Here is a 15,693-nt window from a genome sequence, read left to right on the forward strand (position 1 = left end):
ATTCTGAGCTCCACCTCCATAGATTTTTTTTCTGATGCGATATCATCTCACCCATTATCTCCTCCTCTATACACATACAATATAAAAGAGATGCAGTATTTCAGAACCAAGAAAAGAGAAAAAGAAGAAAGTCCTGAATTTTAATCTAAAGGCAAATTCTTTTTCGTGTAGACATACTGAATACAGGTTTGAACTAGCACTCCATCTTATGAGGAGAGAAAACACTGCTTGGAAACTGCAGGAAAATTAAAAGTGCTGAGATGCTACTAAATGTATATATTTAAGATGTTCCAATTTCCTGCATTAATATGATGTATAGCGTATTCCATGTATGATCTGTTCAGCTGTATATACACTTCACTGCAGGCAGGGATGAAACAAAAATATCCAAAACGCTGACAAACCCACCACACTTTTGGAGGGAACTATAAGGATGAAGATAGTTTTTAAAAGCATCCCTTTAATATCAAATTTACTTTTCTTCTACATGCATTCTGTAGCTCATACGCAGCCAGCTTTGCACTTGCAAGTAGAGCAGTGGGTGGCAGGCCTCTTGAGAATTTACATAGCTCAATACAGTAGCATCCAGAGACATCGGCGAGCTGTAAATGAGCTAGATTGCACATCGGAGGTAGTACACGTGCCATCTGCACTGTGCCTTGCTCATGCTAATGTATCTGGCTTTCCAACATAGACTGGGTTTCCAAACGTCCTTGGGTTCTGGTCCCTGCTCTGCTGTCTATCTGTCACGGTACCTTTACACTCTAAGTGCTCTCCCTAAAGCTCATCGCCCCCAATACCAAAGTTAGAGTAACAGTCTCCAGAATTCCTTAAAGCAAGCTTTAAATTGCGTAGTTGTCTGTACGCAAGGCAACTTTAAGTACTTTCTTTTCAAAGCCATCTGGGGTGTTTAAACTCTTATGTTACACTGAAGGTACTAATATACACCTGAACTCATAAGATAAACTGGAAATCTCTGTCATTATTTGTGACAGATATATCCACCAAGACAGAAACTTCCTCTCTGCATCCTCTGTTCCACCTTGTCCTGCCACTGGGACGCTGGTTCCCTGTGGAGAAAACCATCTGCCTCAGACAAGCTCCACCTCACCCAGAGCTTGCCCCATCCAGAAGGATTACAAGATCCTGCAGACAGCGGAATATCGGTGGAAGAAACCGAAAGGACCATCTGCGTAGCAATCGCCCTACTCAACAGGACGACAGCTCTCCTCCCGAAAGGCCGACAGAGCTGTCACTTCCAGCCTGAGCGGTTAGCCTAGTCCTCCAAGGCGGTGAGCTAAGGCGGCTGTTTATCGGAGAAGGGGCACGTCTCGTGACAACACAGCAGCCGGGACGAAGGGGAAAAAGGGAAGAAGCACTTCTACAGAAGACGAGACAGACTTCAGTCTCACAGAAGAGATGCTGAAAGACTAGAAAGGAATGCATTTCAGGCATGTTCATTACTTCACGTATCTGTAATGATCTAATGTTTTGAAGGAAAAAAAATTTTTTTTTTCCTTTTCATATGAAGTTACATTTTTCCCCACTACCTTCATGCAAGACTCAAAGTCCAAAGCAAAAACTGTGCCATGTAAATATGATATATAGAACTGCGAGCTCAAGAAGGCTGAATCAGCGGTTTCTGAGCTGGAAGTGAACAGGTTGTAGTGCCTCCATCCCTCAGGGAGTAAATATTAGGAGCAGCGATTTATCTCTGTCCATCCCACACTGGCTTATACGCAGATGGAACTCAATGTGAAGCTACTCACAAAAATTCGGTGTCTTTGCAAGTGAAAATGGGTTGTGATATAATCGTTCACAGCAACATCAGAGACTTTTTTTTCTAGCTAAGGGTCAAGGCTTTTAAACATATTTAGCAAGCCATGTCCATGTGTTAATAAACATGTCAGTACTGTTCTGTATTAATGTGAATAAATAACGTGAAAAAGTAATGTGATAGTAGGCTATATGAAACAGCTGTGAGTCATACATCGCCTTTAGGATATAGGCTCCCACCCCTGAGCTATAGAAACTAGCCTCGGTTAGGGGAAAATAAAATCTAAATAAAGTCTAATAATGATTTGTTAGTCTCAGAGTTTCATGTTAAGAAAAAGTATTACCAACGCACAAATATTTATATAATCAAGATGATGTTTTTTCACCCAGCATTTCCAGAAAAAGACATTTAAGACGACCAGTACCCCATCCTCTGCCTGATGCTCACTCTTTCCAGCACCAAGAGACAAACATGGCTGCAGCTCATACAGGTAGAAACAGTGTATTGAAGAGCCTGCGTTCCTCTGTTACTCGGTGTCTCAGACATCAGAGTAAGCACCACCACAAGCTGGATACCTAACTGATCTCTGAATTTACATTTTCAGCTTGCAAATCGGTGAAAGGTGCATTTCTAGGTAAACTCTGTATCTTAGATATCTAAAAAGATCTGAAAGCAAGTGCTTTTATCTTGCTTTCTGTGCAAAAAATTAAAAGAAGAAAAAAAAAGCAAGGAGAAAGTTTCGCTGCTACGTGTCTTCCAATTTCAAACATTAGAAGTCTTCAGAGAACTGCTGTTTTGGAGTATCAGACAGATGATTAACTGAGAGAGCAGAGGCGAGGAAGGCAAGAACACATGGCCTTTACCACTTAGCCTGGGACTGTGTAAGCCAGCTCTTGTGAATACAGATGCATATATTCCAGGTTGATACATCACCTCTTTTATTACAGTTACAGCGAAGTTGTTTTAGCAGCTGTATTGCTATGGGAAAGGGGGGAAAAAAGATACAACAGTCCTGCTCCCCAGTGCTTCCTGCACCCTAGAATATGGCTGCAGACTGTGAATCCAAAACTGATTGATAGCCCATCCTTAGCCCATCTGTGAGCACCACAGACCAATGCAGCACGCAGCTCCTGCTCATGTGGCACAAGAGGAGCGCTCCTACAAAGTGCACATAAAAACTTCTCAGTGTTAGTGGTGGCGCCAGAATTTTGTATGCGAAGCCATCACACCACAGATACAACTCATAAAATAGAAATCTGATAACTAGTCTTAGCACACTCTTCTCTTGCAAAGCACACATTAAACTTACAGGTACTTTCATATCTGACAAAAATTAAAAGTGCTCTTTTAAAAATAAGTTGTGTTTTTATGTTTCTAAGTCATCTAGAAGACAGCACTGTCAAACGGAGAGTTTCTTTTTGAATACCCACTGCCTGTGTTAATGGCTACTTCACACACATCCAATAACACTGACCTCTTTGTGGTTTGTCTCCTTTTTTGCCACACATGCTAGTGGACCTTCTCAGAAGAAAATGGATACCTGCAGAGGAAAATGGCTTTCTTTACCGTTGCTGGCTGTACTTTTCTCTTCAAACCTTCCTCATCATTCACCTCCCTCAGCTATCAGACCGAAGGGCAATATGCTCGACGACACCTGCGTGCTCACGCATGTACAAGGAGTGGGCTGTCTCACAAGGTCAGGTACTAGGCTTTTGCTGCTGAAGAGTCAAAATATTAATATACATCGCTGTGTCTGAAGTCTGAAGTACATATCCTGCCCTGACTTCACAGGTAGGAGTGACAAACACAACTGACAAAGCGACTCTGTGGAAGGTACACAAATTATCGAACTTCAACTGCCAACAAAAAGCTTCTCAACATCTGGTCCATTTACTAGACCACCCTCCACTTTCTCACAAGCAACCAACAATCCAAACAGGACTGTAGCAGCAAATACTTCCACCAACCCTAAAAACATCTGTGTGCATACACACACATAAAACGGTCCCCAACATTACCACTTCTTCTATAAGACAGACGTTAACTGGAATGAATATGCCGAGATGACACAACGTACTCATGTTGAGATGCTACAGAACACAAGTAATATTTGAGCCCACCTTTTAAGTGCAGAGGCTGTTCTCTATCATGACTAGCAGTATCTATGAATATAACAAAAGCTATTTTGGAACATCTTAAAGCACAACATTGAAAGCTAAGGTTTAGGCCTTGCAGTAAAAGCACCTGATTAAAATGCACAGTTTAAATGGAAACATCTGTTTGGCAGGTGAGGCCAGTCAGAATACAAGTTTCCCTTTTCCAAAACAAAGGTAAGAGCAGATTTAATACACTAATCTGCTATAAATCTCAAGGGAACTGCAAAGCTTTATTTCCTATCCTGAGGTAGGAAAGAGGATCAAGAATCTCAGATCCCAAGGCCTGACTATTTTAAGGAAATGCCCATGGAGGAACTAACCCCAGAACTTACTGCTTCCCTCCGTGCAGAACAACCTAAAGGACTGTTCCAGTATCTGATGTCCAACTAGGAAAACACCGAAGAAAGAAAACAGTATTTCAGAAAGCTATGAATTTTTAAGATCAAGGGATTCTGTCTCTCCCAGTATAACGTGTTTTTTTTACCTGGAGCTCCAGCTGTACAGAGAGATTTGGCAAAAACACATCTCCTTTTTCTTTGCACACATGATGTTCCAGATGAACTACCTAATGGATTGCCTTGGAAACCTAACACACAGAAATCCTTACGGGCTCTTGGCAGAATTCCTTTCTTACCTGCTCCCAGTAAGTAATGCCCAATTTTAACTGCCTTTTCCAGTTGTCAGAAAGCCACACGGGTTATATCATATGTGGCCACCCTCCAGAGACCGACACACCAGGCATCACAACTTAATCATGCCTGCATGCCTGGCAATTTATTAAATTACAATTTACCTCAAGGACTGCACCACCCATTTTGGATTTGTCCCACGTGTGGTCCTGCAGTTTCTGAAAGGCAGTCCGATGACAAAGCCAAAGGAGTACAAGCTGGCAAGACGACAGACCACATACGGCAGTAGCTCACTGTTGCTACAGTTTACGTACATCACAAGAACCCAACAACTACAAATGGCACTCGATGTACAGAAGGAAGGTTAACAGCTATCCTGCATGCATCTCTTCTGATTGTACCGTACCAAAAAGCCTACTGTGCACACTACGCCATCCCTTAGCCTCATGTGCAAATGGATGGGGAAATTAAGGAAGTCTTTGGCCATTCCATTAATGTTTTCAATATGAATTTTGAGACAGACCTTTTTTTTAAATGAAGCGTTGTACCACAGCTTTTTTTCTTTACCTGGCCAGGCATTTCTCAATGTAGTTTAGCATGACACTCCAACAGAAAACTTACTGTAAATTACCAAGAGAGAAATCCACATAGTAGGGAGCACTGGACGATAGCAGCTCGCCAGAACAAACGCTGGCGATTTCACTGATTATCATTTCCAGCTCTGACTCCATGTATTGCAGGGAAAAAGTTGACCTGGTTAAGGACTTTTCCATTTCTAACTATGATCTCTCAGGGAACGTGCTAAGGAAACAATCGTCCTACTGAATCATTTCAAGAATTTTACAGCCAAGAAGATTTATTACCATAAAACAGGTCTTGGAAACAGGAATGTTTGAGGAGATTCAATAGCTATTAAATCAGTGTGGAAAACATGATGCTGAAGGAATTGCATATGCCTGACACATGTTCTATCGCCTTTTTTTTTTTTAATAGAAAGTGTCTATAAAAAGCAAGTCTGTAGAATTACTTAAAACTTTTCAGACAAAAGAGACACAGGTATAAATCAAAATGACATTCATATAAGTAATAAAAAAATCACAAATAAAGCACAACACAAAGGCTGTTTGACCAACTGCAGTCATCAATAATTTCAAAACCCATGCGTTAGAAACATACTCATCCCTTAGTAAGCAAGCTGAGATGCATTTTGCAAACTTATAGATATTTTAAAGTTGAGTCAACAATACATAGAAAACCTCACGCAATCTTTTAATGAGTCCACTTGTTAGCTGGTGTGAAACCAAATTCAGAATAATCTTAGGTTTTGTTATTACAATTGCAATATAGATGTTAACACATAGCACATGCTCTGTTCAAGACAGTTAAAAGCATCTATCTTTAAAATTTGCCATTGTCTACTACAAGTGAATCAGAAAGATAAGCTGTAAGGCTTGCTATCTAAAATACCACTGAGAAACATCCTGCTTTCTTGACCAAAATGGAAAAAAACTCCTGCGCTAAACCATGAACACATACAGTACTCTCAAGTAAATGGGTTTAATATATTTGAAAATACTCAGCCAAAAATACAGCAACCTTAAAGTAAGGTTAAAACTTTTCTTACACCAACTGACAATATGGAGAATACTAACAAGCTTTGGTGCCCAAAACCCCTTTTCAGCCCTTCTGGAGTTCCTGTAGGTTGGTCTAATTCTTCAGATTTTATCAGAAACAGTCTAAGAAGAGATAAAGCCTTTCCCTGCAAACCTCTCCTCTCCACATCCTTGGACCATCGCTGCTACAACAACAGTAATAATGCAATTACATGACATGATCTTGAACTACTTTATGCCTTGACACAGTGATGAGAACGGGCGAGAAACGATCTACCTCATGCAACTCACCCTGAACCACATGGCTTGAAATCAGGTAAACTCAGAACAGCTCTATGAACTGCATAAGCTACACTCACAGTCAAAGAAATGAGGCAAAACTAATTGCCTTCTTAATTAAATGGATGTCTTATAGAACAATTGTCCTATAGTCTTATAGGAGAGGAAAATGAGCATTCTTCTTTGACTTACTTTTTGGACTGTCCTGGTTTGCTCGTACAACTCGTTCACCATTTCTTCTTCTGCAATACAACAAAGAAAAGACATTCTGTTAAAAAAAGTATTTGCTTGAACTGAAGTTTCTCATTATATTGTTAATTAATGCTTGAAGCTCACTGTTTGCTTTTAGTCAGCACTGGAAAATATTTCCATCGTTCATTTCTGTTTCTGTGATTTGATTGCCAGAATAATTCTGTTACATGAAACTGCTCCATCAAAACGAATTGTGGAGACTGGCTTGTGATTTGAGCGTAACATTGAAGAACTAGAACTAAATTCCAAATCCTATTGCAAAGTTTACCAAAGAAATTCCTCTTAGCCTTAGAGAGAGTGAAGAAACGTAAAGAAGGATTTAACTGCTCTAAGATAGCCATGTTGTGTCTTGTTAGACTCTATGACTGTTCCTTGTTGGCCTCCAGCACCTACTTCAGAAAGGAGACGACTTTCCCTTGGTCTTGGGTCATATCTGCTAGCCCTATGCTTCAGACACCCTACGACACTTCAACAGGCATTGAACATGAATGGGTTGGCCATTATGTCCTGCTCTGTGCTTCAGATTCAAATCTGTACAAACAGAGAAAGTACCTTACTGGGAGTTCATTAATGTTTTTAAAGCATTTTGGAAGATTAAAACAAAAGAAGCAAGCAACCAAAAAAAAACCAAACAACAACAAAAAAAAAAAAATCTACTGAGTAGAGTTATGGGAGTATTGTCCTTAAAAAGAATGCTCTAACGCTACATTCTCTATTTAGCCACATAATTAGTAAACCTTTAGCAGAAGCAGCAAAAAATTCCTCATTCCCTTACTATGCCAAGTAATGACCTAGAAGAACTACTCAATCCTGCGTAAAGAACTGGTATGCTCCAGATAATGGAATAACTAAATAACAGGGGACGTACTGGAAAATGAAGTACAGAGACATCTCATGACTCAAGGTTAGCACTGTTCTTTTTGTGCTGAAAACGGTAATTTGCAAAGGAGGAGGGGGGGGGGGGGGGGGGGTGGAGAAAAGAGAAAAAAAAAGAGATGGAAAGAGGACACCAGTTAGAAAAAATCCTGACTCTGGCTATGGTTTGCAGCCAGGAGGGGATAACAAAGCAAGAAGTAAATGCCAACATGGTTTTGGCATCTTGCTTAACTTCCCTTTCCAACAAGTTAAGGAGCCATGGGATACAGAGAAGGTGCAGCAATCATCATCGTCACCTGAGCGTTCTGGTTTTCATGCCATGTCATACCGAATCAGTAAAGGAAGTATGGTCTTCATAAACACGCTGTAGAATTGGATGGGAGAACACATCCAAAGAATGAAACTATTAATGGCTCACAACAGCGACCACACATTGATCTTAGCATGTGGTATCCAACCTTTAGCACCAGAAAAACACCAATGCATTCAGAAGGAAACAGAGTATCTCATTAATTCATCAGACAACTATGCAGGAGAAAAAATGTTTTCTGAATCTTCATCAACTTAAGTTCCAAAATCTGAAATATGAAATAAATACATATATCATCAGGGGTTATGAAATAATTTAACTCCTTTAAAAGGGACAGTGTTAAACTTCAAGCTATTTAATTTAGCAAAACAACAATAGAGCTTTATGAAGAGTGTTTTTCACTAATGACCTGGCCACTGTTTTTGTTATGCTTGCCTCTAAAATGCACAGCCAATATTTGTGGTTTTTAAAAAAAAAAAAAAAACGACATTTCTTTTCTCAAAATGTTGTTGTGAAGGAAAAAAACAATCCAGAAAAAATTAAACTCAGAGTACAATAAAATATACAAAGGAAAACCACACAAGTACAGATTTCATCATACTCCTCCAGATTTTAAATAGATCAACATATTTTGGAGATGGGTGTGATTTTATGCTAGCTATGCCCCTTTAAAATTGGCAACTACATTTAATTCAGTGGCTTCTTATTCCAAATTCCAAACTCCAGTTGAAAATAGATCTCACAATGGAGTCCTACAGCTGAATATACTCTAGGAGAAAATTATTTCCTTCAATTATTCCAAATTCATTTGCATGACAGTATATCATTAGTATATACAAAAAATGTATTATACCAATAGAGGAAAAATTCTGTGCAAACAGTTGAAGAAACTCGCATCCCACCAGTGCGATGAGCTTGAAATTTAAAGCACAAACCTGTTGTTTTATTTCTTTTAAAACAAACCAACCAACCAACCAGCTGTTAGTAGTCCAGAGATAGTAATTTGGTTAGATACCACGTGATCCAAACAAAAAAGAACACAAATATGATTTCTTGCATATCAGGTTCTCTTCTAAATAGCTAAGAGCAGCCACACGGACAACCTAGCGTAGACTAAAAATAAAACTGATGTAACACAACTCTCTGCAAACAACTCAAGTACAAAGAGAGGTCTTACTACTTTAGTGATTAATAAGAAATAAAGGAAGAGGAAAGGAAACACATACTCACTTTGTAACTCCATCAAGAACCTTGTTGTCCTGGAAACAATTCTTCTACAGGAGAAGTACTTAACTGCTACAACATCTTCTGCTACTACTTTTTCCCCCCCCCCCCCCTTCTCTGCAGTGCTCTCACTGTTTGACAACCAACCAGTAACAAATCTTTCCCAGAAAATGGCATAGGAATTGGATCTCTTGCTCTCAAAAGAAAATATGTCGTTCTATTTGAGTACGTAGCACTTAACAGGAACATCAGGTTTCCATGAAGCCTTTGGAAAGGATTATAATTTTGTTATTGTTGTTGTAAAATGATCTACTAACTGCACCTTTCATTTTAGGAATATATAGTGCTGGTAAAAGGTAACTGCCGATTTGACAGCACCACGTTTTTCCAAGGGAGCAGAGCGAGAAAGCTCAGACTACAGTCCATACACACGAAAATGCACAGCACGCTCTGCCAGAATGGCTCAGCCCTCGCTCGCAGGTGGTAAACAGCCCTAAACACACACAGACTGGAGCCCTGGACAGAAAAAGATTTGCTGTGTGGCTTCCTCTCTTGACGCATGGGCTGTTCCCTGACCTACCACAAGCCTCCTTCTTCCACTGAACTCACCCAGCAAAATGAAATTGAGGATCTAGCTCTATCCTCAAAATAATTAACATTTCCAAATACTCCATCGATGAAATGTTTACTGCTTCCCCAAATGCTGAAGAATGAATATAAGCCAGCCTCCTTATTCAGGTGCCTCCTTATTCAGGTGCCTAAGTACTCAGGGTGAGTCCTTTCTTGCAGCTGAATACCTCAGGAGGACTGCAAAAAAACCATAAACTACACACACGCACACGCACAGACGCACAGACACAAGACCAAACCAAAAAATCCCAAAAGAACAACAACAAAAAATCCCTATTTCTGGCTTTACGGTTAGTGTATGTGTTTGGAACAGAACTTTCAAACCCAGTTCTTGTCAACGTGTTACTGCATTCCTGGCCACAAACAAATTAAGAAAACAGTTTTAAGAGCAGAACTTTGATTGTCTCTCATTCCCAAAAGAAAGCCCTGTACACCGAGCTGGAGTAACCCATTTGAAATCAGAAATCTTAGCAACTCCTGACTTTACAGCAACAGCTACCTAATGCACAAACCGGGTTAGGGACTGTCCTCTGGTGCACAGATTAGCCACTGCAGCACGGCTGGTAGCCCTACCGCTAGGCAAGCTTTCCTAGCCCCAGAACAGGGCAGCCGTATCCCAGGTGTCCGTCACTCCCTGCACCGTGCTAATCTCTGGAGACGATGCCCAAGCACTGACTGGGAGAGTGCTGGTCAGCACAGGCTAAAAACCATGCCAGGGACTGTGCTACCAGTTTAACAAGATGAATGCCCCAGTACCCGGAGCCATCCGTGCCCTTCCCTTCTTAGTTCAGAATCGTTCTTTTTGGAACAGTTCTCTCTCTGCTTCTACTAGAAAAGAAAACTTAATTTTTAACTTTTATATGAAATAAAAGCTGGTTTTAGAACTCAGTTTTATCTAGGAAACAGGAGTTTGTTTCAGACCATGACCCTTCTCTCTGCATCTGCCCATACATTGATCTTTTTGCTACACGGCCCATTTGTGTCAGATGCAGCAATTTGGTCTTACCTAAATTGGTTCAATCCACAGCAATAAACATACTTATTTAAACACTTGTAAATTCTTACTTTTTAAACTATCTATGTTTTGAGTAAATTGTGCCTTTGGCCCTCTCAGCTAGCCTACCCGTGCATACTGTTTCCAAGTAAAATGCCAGAGTCCGTACTGCTCTCAGACAGGAAAAAAATCACAATACGCTCCATTTTCAAATGAGAGCTGTTAATTACCAAAATTATTCCCCCAGTGAGTCCAAAGGGTTTTTGGTTCCTTCAAAAGACCCATGATTAAATACAATTATGCTCAGCGGTTTATTCAGTATGGTATCTCTTACTTATTATCATCACTCTGGTAAGAAGGAGGCCTGCATTTCCCATGACTCCTCTACTTCCAATGTGTTTATAAGGTCTTTTCATGTTACCTATTAATGCTAGTTATCCATATTTTTGTACCTTAAATGTTATATTAAGCCTGATATGCTTTTATATTCATTTTGAATTGTGTGTCCTTGTTTCTACTTTTCAAATTACTTATTTAACATATGAACATGACGCACAGCTCTCTGCTTTATTTTCCCTTTTCTCTCGTGCTTTTATTCTAGATGCTTTGTTAACCCTCAAGTCTCCATGCATCCTCTTATTCCTTTGAGTATCTCATCCTCTTATTCCTTTGAGTATCTGCTAGAGAGATCACACGCTTAGTGGGTAAAATTACCTGAAATCCCAATTAACTAGGATCTGGAGCTGTTACCAATAAGCTACCACCACTAACAGATCTAAAATCTCAACCTCACAGAGTCTTGGATTGCCTCTGCAAAACGCCACGGAACATTTACCCGCAGAACCTATCGCACAACACGGAGCAGCATTTCGTGTCTCCTCCACGAAGGATCCAGCTCCCTAGGCAGCATTTACTGCACAGGCTCAATAATCGTTACAAGTATGTGTCACCAAGTAGGCAGTCAACATCTACAAAGTCTGTCTTAACACATCAAAATTCAGGGGTTTTGAGCATCCTGTCCCTCATACCACGCACAGTAAAATTCCAACAGTGAAGACAGAGAGGAGGAAGATATTTGGAAACTTGGTACATGCATGTAGATTGAAGATTATGAAAACTGTGGTGCCTTACAGTAGCAGCAGTGTTGCATGTGTTACGAACACTGAATTTTGTCAAACTATTTCCAGTAAATGTATTTTTTTTTCCCCCCTCTCAGCACTAGAAATTCCCTTTGTGTAATATGAATCTTTATCTTCTGCACTTTCTAGTTCAACACAGAACCAGGTTTACCAGCCACCTTTTAAGAGTGTTTAGACCCTGCCTCAGCTCTGGTACAGAAGTACACTGGATCTCGGGCTGGAAAAACACCTGTTTCTCCACGTATTTCCTTCTTATTTCAGGCAATATTCCAAACCATAGCAAAGATTTTTGCCTTCTGCTGCCACTGACTACCAGTTACTGCACAAGTAAAACAGAAAAAGGCTGAAGTCATGATTTTAAAACAGCTACTTTTTTTATCTATGTTTTTTAGTTTTCAGTAGAGCTGAGTATGTTATGGGTGGGAAATTACAGCAGAGAGTGATGCAACCACCACCACCAAGCAGGGCGGTGGCAACAGAATAAAAACGTCTAAAACTTGCAGGACAATGTGAAAACAGAACAATGCTGTTCTACCCTCCATGCAAACTAGGAAAAACAAACCAACCAACCAACCCACACCAAAAAAACAACCCAACAAACAAAACCCTCTGACAGTTACTTTTATTCTCAGCTAATAACGCCTCAAAATACGTAATAAAGTTGACACAAATAACTTCTGAAACATTTACTAATTACTTGAGGCTATTTTTCATTTTACCGATTCGCTGTAATGTCCATTACCACATGAAATTGTACCAGTTTTTTCCAAAGAGATATTTCCAGTGAAGTCAGTGGGGATTCAACAAGGCCAGGACCATCATATAAATAGAAATCAGAAAATAGTATTTCCGTAAGAAACCACTCAGGTTTTATTGGATTAACAGGCACTTACAAGTGACTCACACTGACACAGCCTATAGTAATCCAATCTATTTGTGATAAAACCAAATTCAAGGGAAATCTTAAATTTAGAAAATCACCTCTGTGGATTCTCACATGGTTGGTTTTATTATATGAAATCACATTAGCTGTTCTCTCCAAATGAGAGGACAAATAAATTAAAAGCTGAATCTTAGTAATTTTTTTAATATCATGAGTGCAGTATGTTTTTAATGGTAGTAGCTGCCACACGGAGCACAATCCGAGCAGGATAAAGGAGCCCGGAGTGGAAGCGCTGTGCAGAACACAGCAGTTTTTCCTATCCCGCGATCCTGCACGCACACGTTGCGCCAAAAGGAACGGGAAGAAGAAAAGCCATTAAGCCACCTCACTACACTTTCCTTGGGAAAACCGATGGCAATCATCATGATTTCTTCTGCCTGTACACCGTTTTTGATCTCCAATTTGGCATTTCTTCGGGAAATATAACTCGTCTCTAGGGGATGTTACCAAATCTTAATATACACTGAGGTGTTCTGGCACAGACAACTGAAGTATCAATGCTTTACTGAAATCCTGAAGGGTGCATTCACAGCTCTCACACCTCCTTTAAAACTGGGCAGCAAGCAGGGAGGCTGCCACTGGTACGTAGCTTATTTCTATAAATACTCCTTGACAGCAATTAAAGAATTTTTTCTTGTATACGATACCTCTTAATATTGCCACAAAGAACAAGAGTCTTTAAAAAATGTATTGTTAAATATTCCATATGAAAAGAAAGTTGCAAATATAAGCAAAGGTGACACCGGCCAGAGCACTAGGGACCTGGAATTGTACTATTATCTTCATCACAAATTACTGTAAAGCCTTTAATCACATAGTACCTTGTCTGCAAGGACAGTTGAAAGCCACCTGTCTTCTGCCACCCTTAAAGCAAAGACACTGATCCATACACAGAGTTGTAAATCACTGAGTATACGGATGAAAACTCATTTGTAAGAACCAGCTGCCCACTACTGAGGCCAACGAAACCTTACCAAACACAGACTTCAGGGCTGAAGGGACTGTTATTTAGAGAACTGCTCTGCAGCTCTCACCTGTACCGCCTAGTTAAGTTAGGTCAAGGACAACAGTACATACGAAGTACATCATAAGCAAGAGGCTCATCTTTATTTTTTTTTTATGCACACTTTCCTTCACGCATACACGCCCACTCTTGGCTACTCTAAAATCTTAAAATCAGTACGTTATAGCCTTGGAGTAACTAAATTAGAGCAATCTACGTTGAAGCTAATATCAGAGTGGAAACTAGGCATGTTGCTTTCACCACAATAAAGACATTCCCTCAGAGAGCCCCTGCGCAGCCTAAGATTTGAAAAAGCTTACCGTATTCTCCATCTCCTGTGAATTTGGTCATGACCACCTGGGGCCTTGCCCAAGGACATTCAGAATAAAGATCAAAAATTATCAACTAGTCAAAAACGTTGATTACATGGAACAGTTTTAATGTACTGCAACCTATGGAATCTCAGGCAGAAAGGGATGCGGATCTTGGCATGAAGGAGTGCATAAGAGGTGACAATCGAAATGGCGACGTGCAAGGGGGCAATGCAGTTTGTTTGAAAGACGAGGTTAAGAAATCCCATTTTCTGTTGCAATGAGTTGGGTTTTGAAAGCGTGACCTCTCTGCCCTTGCGCATTTTTCAGATTTGGGTTTTTTTTGAGAAATTCTAGCCTCCACATTACAGTAAAATGCTATAAAATTTTCAAATAGCTAGATTTTGTGCTAACCCTAATTCGTAATCATTCTGGCCTTGCAACCATGGTGTGAAATTTACTGAGCTAGACAGCTGGGAAGGGGTGGGTGTGAAGAGTGGGGGTGGTGTTGGGTTTTTTTATTATTATTGCACTTCTGGTGTTCAACCCTTCCACTCTATAAAATCCATATTCGGAAGTCTGTAAGGATGAAGAAGCTGCTTTTACTTAACAGATATTTGGTCAGATTCTAAAAGCATCTGCACCTTCATTTGCAATGAATGAATTTATCTCCCTTCAAATTTACTTTGGTGACCAAAATATACATATATATTTCCAGCCTGCAGCCCTAAGATAAAAATTTGCTCTACTCAGAAAATTGTTTTGTCCATGTAAAGCTCTCTGTAATAATTTTTATCTCTTCAAAACCCTTTAAAAGACACCTACTGAGAAATGCTTTATAATGAAACCTACGAAGAAAATTACCTGAGCTCACAGTACTATTACAAAATTAAACCTTAACTGAAGTTCTAGGAAAGGATCATCAGTTTTTCATGTAAACCTGTGGTGGGTTTTGACTGAAGCCCTCAACCCTACCTACCCACCCATGCCTAAATTTCATACTTCATTTCCTATCCCAAATCAGTCGTAACAGCAAGATGGTTTTGCTCTGTAATTTTCAGATCTCAGTCAAACCCAACACGAAGCATAATTCTGGATGGCGGAACTTGGCTGTGGACTGAAAAAAGAAAAAAAAAAACCTTGAAACAACCTATGAAATTTAGTGTGATTTTACTACCTAAATGAGCATCAGGCACAGCCCTTCAGACAAAGACATGCAGTCATGTTCTATTGGTTCAGGTGCTCTTGATAGATGTGGGATCGTCATCACGTGGTGTGCAAATTTACATAGAATCATAGAACGATTTAGGTTGGAAGAGACCTTTAAGATCATCGAGTCCAACTGCAAACCTAACACTGCCAGCTCCACCACTGAACCATGTCCCTAAGCACCACGTCTACCCATGTTTTAAATACCTCCGGGGATGGCGACTCAACCCCTGCCCTGGGCAGCCTGTGCCAGTGCTTGACCACCCTTTCGGTGAAGAAGTTTTTCCTAATATCCAATCTAAACCTCCCCGGTGCAGCTTGAGGCCGTTTCCTTTAGTCTTATCACTT

At 40.1% G+C, this 15,693-nt stretch overlaps 1 protein-coding gene across 43 annotated transcripts in view; it reads right to left on the reverse strand.

Annotated features, from left to right (window-relative positions):
• The window catches only part of LOC309589679 (uncharacterized protein), a 124,378-nt gene that overhangs the window by 54,339 nt on the left and 54,346 nt on the right, over positions 1-15,693 (reverse strand). For 35 of the 43 annotated variants that reach the window (XR_014227971.1, XR_014227972.1, XR_014227990.1 and 32 more), the window contains one exon: positions 6,647-6,696. The exons of 3 other annotated variants lie outside the window; for them this stretch is intronic. The gene's annotated coding sequence lies outside the window, so the exon portion shown is untranslated. Of the gene's footprint in view, positions 1-3,251; positions 3,318-4,265; positions 4,320-6,646; positions 6,697-15,693 lie in introns of all 43 variants that reach the window. 5 more of the 43 variants (XR_014228013.1, XR_014227973.1, XR_014228011.1 and 2 more) reach the window with 3 other exon arrangements.

Source organism: Platalea leucorodia, assembly GCF_965183815.1.
Source record: "Platalea leucorodia genome assembly, chromosome: 4".
Taxonomy (NCBI): domain Eukaryota; kingdom Metazoa; phylum Chordata; class Aves; order Pelecaniformes; family Threskiornithidae; genus Platalea; species Platalea leucorodia.